At 40.4% G+C, this 10,312-nt stretch overlaps 1 pseudogene; it reads right to left on the reverse strand.

Moving 5' to 3' along the window:
• Positions 1-7,385: 7,385 nt before the first annotated feature.
• LOC129012357 (transmembrane protein 183-like) lies at positions 7,386-9,977 on the reverse strand (annotated as a pseudogene).
• Between the last annotated feature and the right edge of the window lie 335 nt (positions 9,978-10,312).

Raw genomic sequence — 10,312 nt, forward strand, 5'->3', positions numbered from 1 at the left:
CCCGAGTAGCTGGGATTACAGGCATCTGCCACCATGCGCAGTCAATTTTTTTGTATTTTTACTAGAGACGGAGTTTCACCATGTTGGCCAGGCTGGTTTTGAACTCCTGACCTCAAGTGATTCGCCTGCCTCAGCCTCCCAAAGTGCTGGGATTACAGGCATGAGCCACCACATCCGACCTGAAATGATTTTTTTTTTTTAATTCCCACTTTTATTTTACATACAGGGGCTACATGTGCAGATCTGTGAGAGTGGAGCTAATTTCAGAGATCGGCTCTGGGGAATAAATAGAGAGGTAAATGGAACATGGGAATATTGCATGATTCTGACTTTTGTAGAATGGATCTTGTTACCCTGGTAGTGAGTATACCCAATAGGTAGTCGTTTAACCCAACCCCTCCATCTCCCCACTCTAGTAGTCCAGTGTCTATTATTCCCATATTTATGTGTGCTTAATGCTTAGCTCCCACTTATGAGTGAGAACAGATCTATTTGGTTTTCTGTTTTTGCATTAATTTGCTTAGGATTATGGCTTCCAGCTCCATCCATGTTGCTGCAAAGGACATAGTTTTATTCTTTTTTATGGCTGTGTAGGATTCCATAGCATATATGTACCACATTTTCTTTATCTAATCTACCATTGATGGGCACCTGGGTTGATTCCATGTCTTTGCAGTGATGAACATGTGTCTTTTTGTTAGGATGATTTATTTTCTTTAGGGTATGTAGCCAGTAATGGGACGGCTGGGTCAAATGGTCAAATGGTAACTAGATTTTAAGTTATTTGAGAAATCTCCAGTCTGCTTTCCACAGTGACTGGAGTAATTTACACTCCCACCAACAGTGTATAAGCGTTCCCTTTTCTCCACAGCCTTACCAGCATGTTGTTTTTTGGCTTTTTAATAATAGCTATTCTGACTGGTGTGAGCTGATATCTAACTGTGGTTTTGATTTGCATTTCTTTAATGACTAATAATGCTGAGCATTTCTTCATATGTTTGTTGGCCACTTGTACGTCTTCTTTTGAGACACATCCTTTGCCCATTTTTAATGGGGTTGTTTTTTACTTGTTGATTTGTTAGATTAGGCCTTTGTCAGACACATGGTTTGTGAATATCTTCTCCCATTCTATAGGTTGTCTGATTTGAAATGATTTTTAAGATAAGAAATCTACTTTCTAGGCACTGTAATGCTGAGGGCATATTGCTTCCTATATTTTTGTGTTTACAGTCCTTGGCCTGCATTCTTGCACATTGTAGACCACAATTCCTAAAAAGCCTTGCATTCAGCATGAATACATTTATTTTCTAAGAGGATGAAAAATTAGAATAACAATTTTAAATAACCATTATTAGAAGTCAGGTATAAAACACATGTGATTGTTAATTTTGAATTAGAAATTGAAGATCTCTCTTCTATATCCAGGATTATTCTCAAGGGGTGCCTTGCTGATCCAAGTGTGATGGGCTGAATAGGTCCCCAAGTCCCTAATTCACATGTTGAAGTCCTAATCCCCAGTACCTCAGAATGTGACTGTACTTGGAGATAGAGTCTTTAAAAAAGTAGTGAGGCTAAAATGAAGTCATTACGGTGAGACCTAATCTAATATGACTGGGGTCATAAGAAGAGGTTAGGACACAGAGGAAAGTCCATGTGAAGACACAGGAAGAAGACAGCCATCTGCAAGCCAAGGAGAGAGACCTCAGAAAAAAACAATCCTGCCAGCATCTTGATCTAGGACTTCTAGCCTCCACAATTGCAAGAAATACATTTTTGCTGTTTAGGCCATCTAGTCTATGGTAGTTTATTATGATAGCCCTAGCAAACTAATATACCAAGTATTTTCAAGTTTTGTTTTGTTTTGTTTTGTTTTTTGAGATGGAGTCTCACTCTGTCACCCAGGCTGGAGTGCAGTGGCATGATCTCGGCTCACTGCAACCTCCACCTCCCAGGTTCAAGCGATTCTCTTGCCTCAGCCTCCCAAGTAGCTGGGATTACAGGTGCCCTCCACCACGCCTGGCTAATTTTCAGTAGAGACAGGGCTTCACCATGCTGGCCAGGCTGGTCTCGAGCTCCTGATCTCAAGTGATCCACTCACCTTGGCCTCCCAAAATGCTGGTATTACAGGCATGAGCCACCAAGCCTAGCCCCAAGTATTTTTTTAAACTGCATAGAATGGGCCTATTTTCATGTCATTTGTGTACAAAGAATTGCAAAATTAGTATTCAAAAGAAAGACTTGTAATATATTGTTGGGTGGCTCTAAAGCCTTAGATCAAAGTGAGGCTTAAAACAATACACCCCAAAGAGGCTCATCCATAATATCAGAGAAAACACCTGAACTGCCTTAGGCTTTGTCTCGGTATCCGCCCAAATTCTACCTCCACTGGTGGATGTTCAAAACCCATCCTATATTTTACAAGGCAGCAGAGAATAGTGTGCTAATGACTGGAGTGAGATAGACTTGGATTTGAATGCCAGCTCCATGCCTTTACTGGCTACATGATCTTGGGCAAGTTAATGTAATTGTATAAGCCTCCACTCCCTTATCTATAAAATCAGACTTGGTCAAAGTGTCAGAGGCATTTGAACCAGAGCAACTCCATCTTGAATAGGAGCTGGGTAAAATAAGGCTGAAACCTACTGGCCTGCATTCCCAGATGGTTAAGGCATTCTAAGTCACAGGATGAGATAGCAGGTCGGCACAAGATACGGGTCTTTCCCTTGCTGATAAAACAGGTTGCAGTACAGAAGCTGGCTGAAACCCACCAAAACCAAGATGGCCATGAGAGTGACCTCTGGTCTTCCTTACTGCTACACTCCCACCAGCACCATGACAGTTTACAAATGCCATGGCAACATCAGGAAGTTACCCTATATGGTCTAAAAAGGGGAGGCATGAATAATCTACCACTTGTTTAGCATATCATCAAGAAATAACCATAAAAACGGGCAACCAGCAGCCCTCAGGGCTGCTCTGCCTATGGAGTAACCATTCTTTTATTCTTTTACTTTCTTAATAAACTTACTTTCACTTTATTGACTCACCCTGAATTATTTCTTGAGTGAGATCCAAGAACCCTGTCTTGGAGTCGGAATCGGGATAACAAAAGGACACAAAATTTCATTTAGACAGAAGGAATAAGTTCACAAGATTTATCGTACAACATGGTGACTACAGTTAATAACAATGTACTGTATTCTCGAAAATCACTAAGAGAGTAGATTTTAAGTGTTCTCACCACAAAAAAGTATGAAGTATGTGAAGTAATGCATATGTTAATTAATTCCATTCAGCCAGTCTACATTGTGTAAATATTTCAAAATATCATGTTGAAAATAAATAAATAAATAAAACAAAATGGGAATCATGATAGGACCTAACTTTAGGGCCTTTATGAGGATTGAGAAGGATGACGGTGTAAAGCTTTTAGTACAGTATTTTGTTTGATTTTTTTATTTTTCTAGAATCTGGCTTATTGTTGATAGAACAGTATTTATCATTTAAGTTTTTTTGTATCTCTCACCTCTAGAGATGGAGGATAAATTGGTAAGGAGTACAAAAATTTAAACATTATTAAATTTAATTAATTCTTTTTAACTTAATGAGACTAAAGGGAAAAGACAGACATAAGCCAATTATAGGGCCAAGTCATTTTAGTGGCCTGATTTATGGGGCACAGAGTGTCATGTGCCTACATTACCCTCAATTTTCTTAAATTGAACACTTATTAATCTTTCAGATAGCATCTTTTGTCGAAACTTGGAGTTATGAATGGCCCTCACCATATTGATGCTTTCTTACTGAGCTCCTCTCTACCTTGCACAAAAGAGACCCTAATAGTTAGGCAGGAATATTACTGCACCTATTCAGCCTGAAGAAGTTACGAAAGATGGATCTTCATCCCTCCACAACCTTTAGGATTAAGGGTTCTCTTATAAAAGGGAGGGAGGAAATGTCAGAGGCATTTGAACCAGAGCAACTCTATCTTGAATAGGGGCTGGGTAAAATAAGGCTGAGACCTACTGGGCTGCATCCCCAGACAGCTAAGGCATTCCAAGTCACGGGATGAGATAAGAGGTCAGCACAAAATACAGGTCATAAAGACCTTGCTGATAAAACAGGTTGCAGTGAAGAAGCTGGCCGAAACCCGCCAAAACCAAGATGGTGATGAGAGTGACCTCTGGTGGTCCTCACTGCTACACTCCCACCAGCGCCATGATAGATTACAAATGCCATAGAAACATCAGGAAGTTACCCAATATGGTCTAAAAAAGAGAGGCACAAATAACTATGCTAAGGAAGAGGCATAATAACTATGCTAAATACCCCTTGTTTAGCACAAAATCAAGAAATAACTATCAAAATGGGCAACCAGCAACCCTCAGGGCTGCTCTGCCTATGGAGTAGCAATTTTTTTATTTCTTTATTTTCCTGATAAACTTGCTTTCACTTTACTCCGTGGACTAAACCCAAACTCTTTCTTGCACAAGATCCAAGAACCCTCTCTTGGGGTCTGGATCAGGACACCTTTCCATTAACAAAAGGAAGCCTAACATGACTAGCTCCATTTTGCTCCTAACCTCCCCACGCCCATAGTGATATCTTTTGGATTAACTACTTTTACTTATCTTTGTACATAGGCTGAGTTAACTATGGAGGGAATTTAATTTATAGCCTAACTTTTTAAAGGGAAGGATGATGATAGTCCCCTCTCAAAACTAATCTTCAAGAAGATAAAGAGGTGTACACACAAGTAACAATGTTATGTTAAAGATGTATAGGAGCATTTTGACCTGACCAAGGGCAAAGAAGCTTCACAACCCCCCAACTTGGACCCTCACTGCAACCCAGGTGTCTATGATCATCAGTCACCTCTTGATCTCAACTGAAGGCCCTCTAATTCTCCTTTCCTCTAACATAAAAAAAGCCTAAAATTCTATTAACTTAAGATGGTTATTTTGGACACTAGTCTGCCATCTTGGCTTGCTGGCTCTCTGAAATAAAGTTACTTTCCTTGCCCCAACACCATGTCTCTTGACTAATGGGCTTTGTCAAGCAAGTGGTATGAGCTTTGGATTCAACTGCAAGAATCCATGCACCTCTTTGGATCTTATATGTTTGGAAACTTTATGGTTAATTATCTTTAACTCCTGGTCTATACCATATATTAATAGCATAGATTGATTAAGAGCAGACCTGACAGCATGTGCTTGTTGACCCAGGAGGTTTTGTCATTCTTAAAACTACTGATTTTAGACCAAACTATATAGCAATTCCTTCCAGATATATTTAACAGATAATATTAACAAAGTGAAAATAAATTAAGAGAGGTTTACTACCATGGAAAATCACAGTCAATTAAAAGTAAATACCTGAACTTATTTCCATATTTAAAGAGTTAAATTCCAAGATTCCAGTCCTCTTCTTACTGCTGTGCTGGGGCCACTACACCAGCCCTAAACTCATCAGTGAGGAAGGGAATGTGGTGAAGAATGAGTCTGGGTAAGGATGTGGGTGCATGATCTACTTGTCTATGGTTTGTTCCTACAGGCAGTAGAGATGGGTGCATAGTGATGAGTCAGTGACCATTCATTCAACAGGCACATACAAAAGGCACTGATGATATTAGACCAATAAGGCACAACCCTTGTTCTCAAATTCACAGTCTATTCCAAGACTCTGCTGTTCAAATGTAGTCCTTAGATGAGCAGCATAACATTGATTGGAAGCTTTTTAGAGTGCACAATCTCAGGCCCCACCCCAGACCTACTGAATCAAAATCTACATTTTAGAAATAACTCCAGGTGATTCATATGAGTAGTAAAGTCTCAGACATACTATTCCAGGACAGACACATAAACAAGTACAGGTTATTTCTGGTGTAACATCTTATATGCATTCCTACAAAACTCACATATTGCAAGATTGTGCACTAAAATAACAGAGTCTATGGTGGAAATTGGTTAAGGGCAGACTTCTGAAAACCTACAAAATTTTGAATCCAGAACACTAACAAAAACAATCACAATTCTAATAACAACAATAGTTAAATCTACTGGTATTTGTATCTAGTATCAGTCAATTCTTTGCTGTCTTCAACCTGGGGGATTCAGACTTCCTCCTTTGAGACATAATGTCAGAGACATTTGAACCAGAGAAACTCCATCTTGAGTAGGGACTGGGTAAAATGAAGCTAAAACCCTATGGGGCTGTATTCCCAGACTGTTAGGCATTCTAAGTCACAGGAAGAGACAGGAGGTCAGCACAAGATACAGGTCATAAAGACCTTGCTGATAAAACAGGTTGCAGTAAAGGATCAGGCCAAAACCCAACAAAACTAAGATGGCAATGACAGTGACCTCTGGTTGTCCTCACTGGTACATTCCCATCAATGCCATGACAGTGTACAAATGCCATCGCACTGTCAGGAAGTTACCCTATATGGTCTAAAAGGGGAGGCATGAATAATCCATCCCTTGTTTAGCATATAATCAAGAAATAACCATAAAAATGGGCAACCAGCAGCCCTCGGGGCTGCTCTGTCTAAGGAGTAGCCATTCTTTTATTCCTTTACTTTTTTTATTTGAGACGGAGTTTCGCTCTTTTTGCCCAGGCTGGAGTACAATGGCACGATCTCGGCTCACCACAACCTCCGCCTCCCAGGTTCAAGTGATTCTCCTGCCTCAGCCTTCTGAGTAGCTGGGATTACAGGCATGTTCCATGACGCCTGGCTAATTTTGTATTTTTAGTAGAGATGGGGTCTCTCCGTGTTGGTCAGGCTGGTCTCGAACGCCCGATCTCAGGTGATCCGCCCGCCTGGGCCTCCCAGATTGCTGGGATTACAGGCGTGAGCCACCGTGCCCAGCCTTATTCCTTTACTTTCTTAATAAACTTGCTTTCACTTTATGCTATGGGCTCACCCTGAATTATTTCTTATGCAAGATCCAAGAACCCTCTCTTAGGGTCTAAGTGAGGACACCTTTCCTGTAACAATAAGAGCTAGATATTAGTATTTTATTTGTTAAAAGAAAATTTTTAGGGGGAGAACTTAAAGAGTTTAATTTTTTCCTAGAACAAGATCAACAGTTTTCACTGAGATAAAAGAATAAAGAACAACAAACTCAATAACACCAAATGGGTTTTTGATACAGAAAACAGGGCCGCTCCATTCAAATGCAAATTTTTACATTAAAATATGTTTATAAACCATAGTTGTTCTTCCTCCTGATTCAACACTTCTCCGTCCTCTAACGGGAGCCCCAGGAACCTGAAGAGCATGTGCACTACTAACCAGATACACAATCCAGCCTCCCCTTCCAAGCTGGAATCTGATTACTGCTGGACTAGACTCAGGGCTGCCCCCAAGGGATGGAAAGCAGTAACTATGGTCTCAGGGAGAATGGCTACTGAGGATCCCACCAAAGAGTTGAACGTTGTGCACTGGGTCCAGGATGACTGGCACACCCTGTGCAGTTTCCCACCACCATGAACAGAAGAACCTTGGAATACCAGTCTTGATGATGCTGCCTGTCCTTGCTCACACTGATAGTAAACAGGGTAAATATTATTCTCATGGCGATTGGAATAAAAATGAAATTGAGGATGGTGACCTGCAGTGGGCAGCAGTCCTGGTCTGGGTTGGTATGAACATGTTCATGCTGAAAAGGAGGCTGCAATCCCCCCATACACTTGCTCTGTAACCTAGGGGACAGTTTTTTGAACTTGAAGTTGAATTCTTACATTGGTTTCTGTCTGTTCCCAACTGGAAGTGTTTTCTGGAATGATTGGATTCTCAGAGACTCGAGCAGCAAATGGCTCATACATATGCCACAGAGATCAGATCACACAAGCTTGGAGACAGTGTAGTTTCTCCATTGACTCTGGTGGCAGGTGCAAAGGCAGGAAGCATCCAGAGTGGAATGCCTTCAGTACAACCTGGTCCAAAAACCAGCTGTGCAAGTGACAGGAGCTCAGTGCAAAACAATACATTTATTTAACAATTCCCTTCTTTTGCTCTGGTTCTCTCCTAGGTCAGAGTGTGACCAAAATCTAAGGCTTTAGAGCACCACTTTCAATTGCCATTATTTGGGTTTCTTGTCTCAGCATGTCATTCATAGGTTATGGTATCCTCATGATCATGCATTTCTTTGAGTTTTGTCATTCTAGCCAAAGAGTAACTATTTGACATTCTACAAATGGCTGCATGTTAGCAAACATTTAAAACTTTTGAGAGAATACAGCACACCAAGGAGACTACTGTCATCAGGAGGATAATACCAACAGTTTGCAGTATGCTCCTGAGCTAGGGTCCCCATGAACTAAACAAACAAAAATCAAATAAATCAAAGAATAAGCCAGATGAAGAGTGTACCTATTTTAACCAAGCAGCCTGTTCATTAATCCTCTGCAAATGAGTCTCTATGATACACAGCATATTCATCCATGTGCAAAACATGTCAGCAACTGCACGATTTCTCCCTATTCAGCCAGTAGGGAATCTAGAGCAATTCTATTATCTAGTACAACTTTAGCAAGAGAATTTAAAGTCTGTTATGCAACCAACCATAGCCTTTGCAATAGAATCTGCTATAGAGATGATTATAAGGAATTTCTTTCTTTCCTTCCTTCTTTCCTTCTTTCTTTCTTTCTTTCTTTCTTTCTTTCTTTCTTTCTTTCTTTCTTTCTTTCTTTCTTCTTTCTTTCTTCCTTCCTTTCTTTCTTTCCTTGAGACAGGGTCTTGCTCAACCTCCTAGGCTCAAGCAATCCTCCCTACCTCAGTCTCCCAAGTGGCTGGGAGTACAGACATGCACCACCATGCCCAGCTAAGATTTTAAAATATTTTTGTAGAGACAGGGTCTCGCTAGGCTGGTCTTGAACTCCTAGGCTCAAATGATCCTCCTACCTCAGCCTCCCAAAGTTTGGGATTACAGACGTGAGCCAACATGCCCAGTCAGGAATACATTTCAAATTATTGCCTGATTTATATTTATTCCAAGCCATGGAAAATAAATCTAACATTGGCCCTTCATGCTCAATCCATCAAAGGCATAATGTTGCCCATGTGTAAAGTTGGCTGAAAAATCCTCCACAAGTAAAAGTATACCACACAGATAGACATAAGGCCCCTTTTCCAGTTCTATTGTTCATGGATACCTTACCTGGAATGGTGAAACTAGCAATTTCAAACCAGGGGCCTGAGGCAGAATTATGGGTTGAAAGAGTGCTGTAATATCCTGACACATAAGTCAGTTTGCAAGAAACTCCATTTGGGCATTGGTGCAAACCTGTCTTGTGATACACTCATTGGTCATTGTCCTTGTATCCCATTATTGGATTAAATTAAAATAGGGAGTGAGAGCAAGTGGGTTTAGAAGTCTTACTACTAGTACAATTTGAACAACAGTTATGTTAGGAATGTTGCTAACATTACCCACCAGGTTAACTAAAGGATCCCTTAGGTCATGTAAAGACCTGGGTTTGGCATGACAGATTCAACACTCCATGAAGTTACCCATAAAAGCTACTCATTGTGAAATTCTAATTACAGCATTATCCTGCCAAGTTCAAGAGGTAGGCATACGTAAGGAAAGATTAAGAAAAGTAAGAGTTTCATGATAGCAGAGAAATTTTGATCTGTGATCTTGGGGAAGCTGCTTATGTCTAGGATACCATCTGCTTCTGGGGAGAAACTTCCCTGGTTAGCTTTACCTTAAACTTTCTAATGGGTATACAGTTCCAAGAGTCTGGAGGGGCCCTTTTTAAGTTGTGAGATATGGATTCAAGTATCAAAGTCCCAAAGTTTGGCTGCAGATTGAGTGGCAAAGGCAGTCTTTTTCTGATACCATTTCCAGAAAACCAAATCTCTGGGTTCTAGATCATGAAGGATTTGAGTGCTCTTGGTCAGTGCATTCTGCAAAGCTTCCTTTACCTGGTGAAAATACACTTTGACATAATGCATCAAAGCCTTGCATCATTTAGTCATATCCGAGTTTAGGATCCTTTTATAAGGGGGTCAACTTACATTCTGCACTGTAAGTGCATCTGGCTTTTATTAATCTGCAATACCTTTTATCAGTCCGCAATATCAAGGCAATCCAGTCAATTCAGTTAGCTTCACCTAAGGCTATTAAATCTGTAATACTTTATTTAACTGTTTTACAACTTGTCCAGTGAAACAAGTACCTTTATCCCTAGAGATCTCTTCAAGAATCCCCCATGAGGAAAACACATTTTCTAATAACCTTTTAGCTACTGTTATAGAATTGGCTTCCTGCATGGGAAAACTTCTAAACAACCAGAAAACATGCAC

The sequence above is a fragment of the Pongo pygmaeus genome, chromosome 15, assembly GCF_028885625.2.
Source record: "Pongo pygmaeus isolate AG05252 chromosome 15, NHGRI_mPonPyg2-v2.0_pri, whole genome shotgun sequence".
Classification (NCBI taxonomy): Eukaryota; Metazoa; Chordata; class Mammalia; order Primates; family Hominidae; genus Pongo; species Pongo pygmaeus.